Raw genomic sequence first — 9046 nt, 5'->3', positions numbered from 1 at the left:
AAGTTTTTTGTATATTTGGCAAACACCTTGAAAAAGAATACTAGCCAAAGTCAATATCAAAGGACGCTGATATGAGGGTTAAGATTGTTGGCTGTAACATTCCTCCTCAGAAGTGTTGCTTTTCAAAGGAAAAATGTTACGCATTAATATCTAGAACGATTATTTTTTAACAAATTTTAAAATGACTCGTCACTAAAAAAGTCCTGAAATTATTCTAAAAAAAACTAAAAATTCAGAAGCGAACAAAAAATGTACATATCACATGTAAAAACTCATCGAAAAACATCTGAAAACATTGAGTAATCATATATAACTGTACAACCATCTCAAGAAGCGCAAAAACCAACAATAACATATGATTATATGCATGTAATATAAACTAAAGATATCCTGCTCCAGTTAGATTTATCTTCGCTGACCTTACCGTACCTCGTAGCTAGCACGATCACTTGTACCTGTAATCATGAAAGAAAAGAAAGTGAAAGATAAGAACACTCAGTAAGGGGAACGAATTAAGTAAACTATCTCTTTTCCTGTTCTAACTCACTCTCGAGACTCAATCTCACATTACAACTTTTATAAGAAATCGAAGGGATAATCTAGTTAATTCTTTACTATTTAGGTCACACTTTGTCCCATTTGATGTTAATTTGATACTTTCTAGAAGCTGACTATAAGGATTTAACACTTTTCTAAGCGCGAGCTCTCTTCCTTTCTTTCACTACACCATTTCTGAATCTAAATTGTGTTCTACTACAAGCATGCTCTACTACTAGCAGACCCTACTGTGGGTCTATGTCCTACTATGAATGTGTCATACTACGGACGTACCTTACTACGAGCGATGTAGTATAAAGTGCCCCCTCATAGTTCATAGTATGCATGCATACGTTATATCTTACTAATCTTGTTTTCATCTAAAACTATTCATAATCCACTTACCATACTTTTAGAATAACCCCTGAATCCTAAACCCTAAATTTCATTTATTTCTTTTCTTCTTTTTTTCTTTTTGTCTCCTTTCTTTCCTTTCCTTTCTTTTCTTTCTTTTACTCTCCTTTCTTTCCTTTCCTTTCTTTCTTTTCTTCCTTTTCTTTTTCTTCTCCTTTTCTTTCTTTCTTTCTTTCCAAAACTGTAAATCACTATTCATGAGACTATTTACTTGGTATAGTAATCTTTTTGTTCATACAATCTAACAATCCAAACAATTTCTAATTCATACAAACTATATATCATTGAAAAGAGGATTCAAAGAGCTTTCCAACAAGCTATAACAACACTTATGATTTATCAAATAAAGCAGTCAAAACATAGGATAAAATCAGTGGCAAAAAACAATATTTACTATTTATTTGATAAGACAGTCTTTTTATTCATGCAATTTAATAGTTCAAATGGTCTCTAATTTGTACAAGTTATATATCATTGAAAAGAGAATTCAAAGAGCTTTCCAACAAGCTATAATAGCACTCATGATTCATCAGATAAGGCTGTCAAAACGTATGATGAATTCAATGGCAAAAAATTATATTCACTATTTATTTGGTAAGACAATTTTTTATTTATGCAATTTAACGAATGGTCTCTAATTTATACAAGTTATATATCATTGAAACGAGAATTCAAATAGTTTTTCAAAAAGCTATAATAGCACTCATGATTCATTAAATAAGACGGTCAAAACGTAGGATGAAATCAGTGGCAAAAAACTATGTTCATTATTTATTCAGTAAGACAATCTTTTTGTTCTGCAATTTAACAGTCCAAACGGTTTTTAATTCATACAAGCTATATATCATTTAAAAGATGATTCAAAGAGGTTTCCAAAAAGCTATAATAACACATGATTCATCATATAAAGGAGTCAAAACATGGGACAAAGTCAGTGGTAAAATGGTTTTTGTTCTGCAATTTAACAGTTTAAACGGTTTCTAATTCATACAAGTTATATATCATTGAAAAGAGGATTCAAAGAGTTTTCCAACAAGCTATAATAACACTCATAATTAATCAAATAAGACAACCAAAACATAGGATAAAGTCAATGGTAAATATAATCTAACTCTCTGTTGTAAACAAACTAACACACATAGATACCTCAAAAGGCAAAAAAATATTTCTCAACTTCAAAATCATCATTTATAACATAGAGTCAAGGAACCAAAAGCATAAAACATGAAACATACTAATAATGATTTCACTTACTTTGTTTTAAGTCAATCTTTACTAGGTTGGGTCCCTCCTTCTTGTTTCCTTCTCTTATTACCAAAACAACCTTAAATCAACACCAAAACACACTAACATATTCAGATAACATGTATCTAATATATATAAACATAGGTAAAAGGAAAAGAAAAAGATCTTTTGGTTACCAAAGTTTCCAAAATATTTCCTCTTCTTTTCTTATCTTACTTATCTTCCAAAACTCCTTTAAATCCTTCATTTTTCTTCAAAAAACAAAGAAAAAAGCATGGAAAAGGCTGAGCTTTTGGAAAGGATGGGAGAAGAGATGAAAATGTTTAACTTTTGTCTTTTATCCTTTTATATATTTACATACATATTGGTTTAGCTTTTGTCTTTTTTTTATAGTCCTTCTTTTCTTTTCTTTTCTTTTTTTGTTTTATATATATATATATATCTATTTATATATATCCACATATATTTGAACATGTATATTTAAACTTAAAAATCTCTTAAAACAAGGCCAAAAGATATAAATACATCTGATACGTACCTGAGGGTATTACATTGGCAAGGAGTAGATTAACCACCATTACCATGACCACAATCATGTTTATTATGACCATAGGAGTTGAGCTTGCTAGAAGATTTGGAAGAATCAGATAATTGTGGAAAGGATCGAGTAATAGCCATAGCAACAGCTAGAGAAGACATACCAAAGAGAAGATTATACAATTAATCAAATGTAGTAGATGGTTGAAAATGTAAGGAAGTGATGAAAAATGGATACTCAAGACCTAAATCATCAACAACATACTCTACAAAATTAGCATCTGAAATAGGAAAGTCAGTTGTAGCAAGAGAGTCAAAAATAGACTTGGCATCAATGAGATAATCGATCATGGTCTAATCGAAAGCTTTTCAAAGAGTCTATAATTGGATTTAAAGGGCAATCAAGCGAGGACCATGCTTCAAAAGTAGTAACATAGGACAACAACAAGGACTGAACAAGTGTAGACAACACCGTGGATTTAATCTAAGTCAACACTAATTTTTTGGCATACAACCAATGAGAATGAGTTGGATTAGAAGTAACATCAAGTATGATAGATGGTGGAGGTCGTGCATCACTGGCAATCAGGTTCTGCAAATCATGAATGGCAAAAACATCAAGAAATTGAGATTTCCACATGCAATAAGTATCACAAACCATGAGCGAAGAAAAATAACTTCCAATGTTGATCGTTGTAGGTAGCAGGGACATCGATAAGTCAAAAGTTATGGTAGTTGAGGTAACAACAACTAATGGAAAAGGTGGTGGCAGCAAATAAGAAAAGTCGACAACTATTGGAGAACCACAATTCTTGGTGTGAATAAGGGATGCCAACAATGAGAAACTAGGGGGTGGACTTTCGAGAGGGACTGCGACTAAAGTTGTCTTCAAGCCAGCCATGGAATATACATCGATTGGTCAGAGGTATGTTGATTTTGGTGGAGAAATTACGCTAAAGAAAATTCACAACAACAGAAGAGGCACACGTGAATAAGATGGCCAAAATAGGCTAATAACGACTGAGGAGGAGGTTGGCGTGGTGTTGGGAAAGAGAAGCAACGTAAGACTTGTTTGATCTTAGTGGAAGCACGACAAACTGAGAGAGGAAATGCATTTGACTGTGACACATAGCAAAAGAAAAAAAAAACACATTGCAGTTATGCCAAAAATGGGTGAACTTGTCAGAGATGAATGTTGGGTTGACAATGGCTTACTCTCAAGCAAAAAGACGACTGGAGATAAAAGAATGTGGCACCAAAAGAAAAGTAGAAATCGAAAATTGTTAAGGGTAAAAAAGTTTTCCCAAAAGTCTAGGGTTAGCGGTTGTAATTTTCAAATTTTGAAAAATATAAAACCTTGGAGACAAGGGGGAGAGAAAGTCATTTTTTAAACTTGGAAAATATGATACTAGCAAAGAAAAAGATAGTTTTTAAAACTGAATGATATAAGTGGATATTAACCACTATAATATTACGAAAAATTATGAATTAGATTATCAAATAAATTAATATTATTAATAAATACTATATAATTTATAGTATTACAATATAGTCTAAAAAAAATCTAATCCTACGAAACAGAAAAAATAATATACACAAAATCAGAATAATATCGAATTAGAATCAAATCAATCAAAATCAGATTAAATGAGAAGATATATGTTATTTAACAAATCATAGGCAAAGTATGGCATATTGTATTTACACAGAATAGTTGTTACTTTGATGTCATTTACAACATAGTTTTTGCTTTCAATTGTAACAAAAATTTTCCTTTCAATGTAAACCAACATACATTCATTCATCCGATCATCACCCATTCAATTTTGTTAACTAGTATGTACAAGATTCATTACAAAAAACATTCTTTCAAATATTATAATAGCTACAAGCAAAACCATTGTTAACTTAATAAGCAAGAAACCTTTGTCATATGCAACATCCTTCTTTAACTCAACCATTTTTTTAGCAAGACCAGCAATCCCTTCAACATGAGTGAAATTGGTATCGGTTCTAACATTCTCATAATAGTTTTTAAGGTGATTATCAAGCAACCAAATTCCATGTTCAAGGAAATCAGAATGATAGAACTTTGCAAATTTAAGTAATCTATCTTTATTAAATGCAACAAAAGAGTTACTTGGATTAATAGATATCATAAACTTTAGTAACCTCACACTATATACATTAATTCAACCTTAAAATGATGTTTATTCGTAATCGATGGAATCCCTTGTTTTGTCCTCCTCGAAGTTATCTTCCATGTTATCTGAAAATGGTATGTCATTATCTTTGCACATATTAGAACCTTCTTTCAACGAGATTTCAAAGCAAGTTTCTTCATTTCTCATTTTATATAATCAACTCTATGAAATTTCTACAAACTGCATGACATTAAAAAGCAAACTCAAGCATTATCTTCAAAGCTCAAGTTAAAAAATGGCTAACTTCAAAATAAGGAAAATAAAAACTACATATTCAAACCAAATCCACGCATCTAGGACAGAAAAATTTCTTCACTACCACATTCAACATAAAAGACTTGGTTATACAACTAAAACTCTTCAGAAAAATTTTTTTCAAGTATGTGACCAACAACCAAAGGATGGAACCACAACACCAAGATTCGACATAAAGAGGAGGATGCACAAATTGCAGATTTTTTTCTTTAAAAAAAATGCAAAGCAATGCTATGTTGTTTGACAAGTTTTGCATATAAAAATTGCGAGCACTGAAACAGAAACATCACATTGCTAAGCATATAATGAGAAAATTCAAATGAAAAAAAATTGTTTGAAAGAAATAGGAGCCAGAAAAGCAAAAGTACAAGTAATCTAGTTAAAATGATTCCCCTAAAACCTCTAGATTTAATATATGCTTCTAGAACAAAGTCATTTCCTCATTAATTCGAAAACACTAAACCATAGAAGATAATGAAAAATGGGCAATAGCTTGTCAAAGGAAAATAAAAATTTTACCTAAAAGTTTGAAAGCTAGAACTAGATGCAATGGGCAGTAGCTTATGGGATTGTAACTTGGTTCTACAAATTCTTTGAAATCGCCAAAATTGGAAGAATGGAAAGAATGATATGTGGTGAATAAGTTAGGGATTTGTAATTGTAAATTAAGTTTTTGGGTTTGTTTATACTTAAAAAAAAAAAAAAAAAAAACTTAATATTAAGGGTGGGCCTTTCATTCAACTTTTCAAAAAACAATTTGAGTTAAAGGTGGGTCTGAGCCTACCCTAAAATGACCCAATTCCACTCTTGTATATAAATAATTGTATAAACTCATATAAATAGATGCAAATAGATATAAACTTTATGTTCAAACTTGACAATTTGTTGTCAACAAAACATCACATAACCAATTTCACTACATCAAAGCAAAGTCTTGACCATATAATTGAAAATAAAACACATAAAGTGAACAATACAAGCATTCTAAATTCAAGATATACTTGTCTATAACTCAATTTTCCGTTTTATTAATGTTTGAAAGCGTTCAATAATATATTCATTGTCAATTTAAGAAAACACTTTCTTTTAATGTAAACCACCAAGCATTCGTTCATTAAATCATCACCTATTCGATTCTATAAACTAGTCTTTACAAGATTCATTGTAGAAAACACTTTATCAATTATTGCAGTAGGCATGGGCAAAAACAATGCTAACTTAATAAGCAAAAACACTTTGTCGTATGTAACATCTTTTTTTAACTCAACCATTTTTTTAGCAAAAACGACAATCCATTCAACATATGTGAAATTGGTATTAGTTCTAACATCCTCATAATAGTTTTGAAGTTGATTGTTAAACAACCAAATATCGTGTTTAGAAAAATCAGAAAGATAGAACTTTGCAAATTCAAATAATCAATCTTTGTTAGATGCGACAAAAAAGTTGGATCGAGAGATGTCATACACTTTAGTAACCTCACATTTATTTCATCAAAACGATTATTAAGTTCTTCCTAGATATTATCTAACAATGTATACATCAATTCGACTTTAAAATGATGTTTATTCATAATCGATGCAATCCCTCATTTTGTCCTCCCAAAGTTATCTTCTATATCCTCTGAAAATGGTATGTCATTATCTTTGCACATATCAAAAGCTTCTTTCAATAAGATTTCAAAGCAAGTTTCTTCATTTCTCATCTTATACAATTGACTCTTTGAAACTACAAACCGCATGAAATTAAAAAGCAAACTCAAGTATTATCTTCAAAGCTTGAGTAAAAAAATGGTTAACTTAAAAACAAGGAAACCAAAAACTGCATATTGAAAACAAAGCCACACACCCAAGAAAGAAAAATTCTTTCATTACCACATTCAAGATAAAAGACTTGGCTGCATAACTAAAATTCTCCAAAAAAAATTTTTCAAGTATATGACCAACAACCAAAGCATGGAACCACAACACCAAGATTCAACAAAAAGAGTAGGATGCACAAACTACAAATTTTTTTCTTTTAAAAAAAATGCAAAGCAATGCTATATTGTTTGACGAGTTTTGCATATAAAAATTGTGAGCACTGAAACAAAAACAACATATTGTTAAGCATATAATGAGAAAATACAAATGAAAAAAATAAAAATGTTCCAAAGAAATGGAAGCCAGAAAAGCAAAAGTACAAATAATCTGATTAAAATGATTCCCCTAAAACCTCTAGATTTAATACATACTTTCAGAACAAAGTCATTTCCTCATTAATTTCAAAACACTGAACCATACAAGATAAAGAAGAATGGGCAACAACTTGTTAAAGGAAAATAAAAATTTTACCTGAAACTCTGAAAGCTGGAACTAGATGCAATGGGCAACAGATTGTGGGATTATAACTTAGTTTTAAAAATTCTTTGGAAAAGCCAAAATTGGAAGAATGGGATGTGGTGAATAAGTTAGGGATTTGTAATTGTAAATTAAGTTTTCGATCTTTAAGTTTTTTGGCTTACTTAGACTTAAAAAAAAAAAATTAATATTGAGGGTGGGTCTAATGAAAGAAGGGTGGGCCTTCGTTAAACTTTTCAAAAACAATTTTAAATTTAGGGCCTACCCTAAAATGACCTAATTCCGCCCATATCAATGCATATAAAGCAATTACTTTAGTAGAAACATTTATATGATTAGGGAGCAGCTTATTTCTAGCACAAGTATATTTCCCTTAAGCCTTTTTAATCTGATAAAGGTTGTATGGTTTTGTCTTTAGTGCAACCGCATGCCATTTGTAGTTGTTTAAGTTTTTGCATATGGCCTCAAAATGATAACTATTAAATCAAGCCATATTGTACTCAAAATTTTGGCTTACTCCTATTCAATTCACTTTGTCTCTTATTTTATATTTTCAAAGCACAAGCCATTCCTACCCTTATATCACCATCATCAAAGGCAAGACTGACAAACAATGGTATGGTTATAGATGGTGAAATACAAACCCAGTATATGTTATCATTGTAAAGCTAATATTCATTCATGCTTGTCTTCCACCCAATTTAGTCAACTTAACCATAAAGACTATTTCTACCAGCGTTGTGATTCATCCAACCTTGAAGTGTTATTAAGATCACCAACGTAACCATATTTCATAGTTATGGCTTGAATCTCACAGATATCTTCATTAACAACACTTGGGATACGAAACTCAGATAAAAAGGGTGTATCATTTGTTGTAACATGTAAGAGAAGATATTTGATAGTGTCATCCCTTTGTTTGTTAAAGAAAAATGATAATTATTTGTCACCGTTGATTTTGATGGGGTTATCATATTCATGAGTAATCTCCTTCACAATCAGAAACATTGTGGTTTTGGATGTTGTTTCTTTTATGAACCATCATTTTAGCATCCCTAATGTCCTCCATACTCTACAAGAATTTAAGTTATTGCTCTCATTTTCCTGAAATATAAAAAAAAATTTCTTAATTTTGGCCTAAAAGAGAGTGTCGGCCAACTTTCACACGGCTTAGGTTTCTGGCCAATTTGAGATGTCAGCTAGAAAACACAAGCTTACATAAACCCTGAATTTTTTTTTTTTTTTGGGGTTAAATACTAGGTTTTGACCAAAACACACAAGCCTATATAACCTATGAGATTCAGCCAAAAAGGGAAAGACTAAAGCATAAACATTGTTCAAACCATAAATGTAATAGCTTTCCGAAAAACTTACATCTGTCAATTAACAATTACGAACACAACAACACTCCATTGTATAGACAACAAATTGAAATTTGAAGAATATTATCTTAAATAAGAAAACACGATGAAGATGGAGAGATGCTTATCATAAAAATTGAAGAAGAATAAACAA

General features: G+C 30.8%; 1 long non-coding RNA gene across 2 annotated transcripts; it reads right to left on the bottom strand.

The window, feature by feature from the left end:
- Positions 1 to 233: 233 nt before the first annotated feature.
- LOC123206994 lies at positions 234 to 9031 on the bottom strand. Of its 2 annotated transcripts, none has more exons than XR_006500156.1 (5): positions 7526 to 9031; positions 4931 to 5117; positions 2735 to 2882; positions 2206 to 2275; positions 234 to 455 (listed from the first exon to the last, which is right to left on the bottom strand). It is a non-coding gene; the product is annotated as an uncharacterized LOC123206994 (long non-coding RNA). The 2 variants fall into 2 exon arrangements; XR_006500157.1 differs by having other exon boundaries at positions 4931 to 5002.
- Positions 9032 to 9046: the final 15 nt, after the last annotated feature.

The sequence above is a fragment of the Mangifera indica genome, chromosome 2, assembly GCF_011075055.1.
Source record: "Mangifera indica cultivar Alphonso chromosome 2, CATAS_Mindica_2.1, whole genome shotgun sequence".
Lineage (NCBI taxonomy): Eukaryota > Viridiplantae > Streptophyta > Magnoliopsida > Sapindales > Anacardiaceae > Mangifera > Mangifera indica.
This window is presented reverse-complemented; position numbering and strand designations above follow the sequence as displayed.